Consider the following 491-nt stretch of genomic DNA (forward strand, 5'->3'; position numbering starts at 1 on the left):
AGAAATTCCAAAAAAAAAAAAAAAGTCAATGTGTTTTTAATTAAAACAAAGAATTTTTTTATTGAAAAGTAAATTCTTAATTTTAATAAAGATATCAATAGCCTGTTTGAACTTTGAATGAATTATTATTTGAGGATGGGAATATTGTAATTTATGGGCCAACATATAACAATATTAATATTCAAGAAATAATTTCGTAAATACATACCCTGATAAAAGACAAAAAGGAAAGTAGTATTATCAACAAACTAAGCAATCAATGCAGTTACCAAGATTTTAAGTTATTTGACTTGGTGTCCTTCACTGAGGGGTGTTCATCATGGATCATATTCTGTTTGTATATCTACATATTTATTTGAATTTGATGTAAAAATTATGGATATTAATTTGATTTATAAAATTATCGGATTAGATCGAATTTGATCCACATATTAATAGAATTGAATTGCAAATTTTAGATAAGTATTTACATATCCAATTTATATATATGT

The sequence above is a fragment of the Arachis ipaensis genome, chromosome B07, assembly GCF_000816755.2.
Source record: "Arachis ipaensis cultivar K30076 chromosome B07, Araip1.1, whole genome shotgun sequence".
NCBI classification, from domain to species: domain Eukaryota; kingdom Viridiplantae; phylum Streptophyta; class Magnoliopsida; order Fabales; family Fabaceae; genus Arachis; species Arachis ipaensis.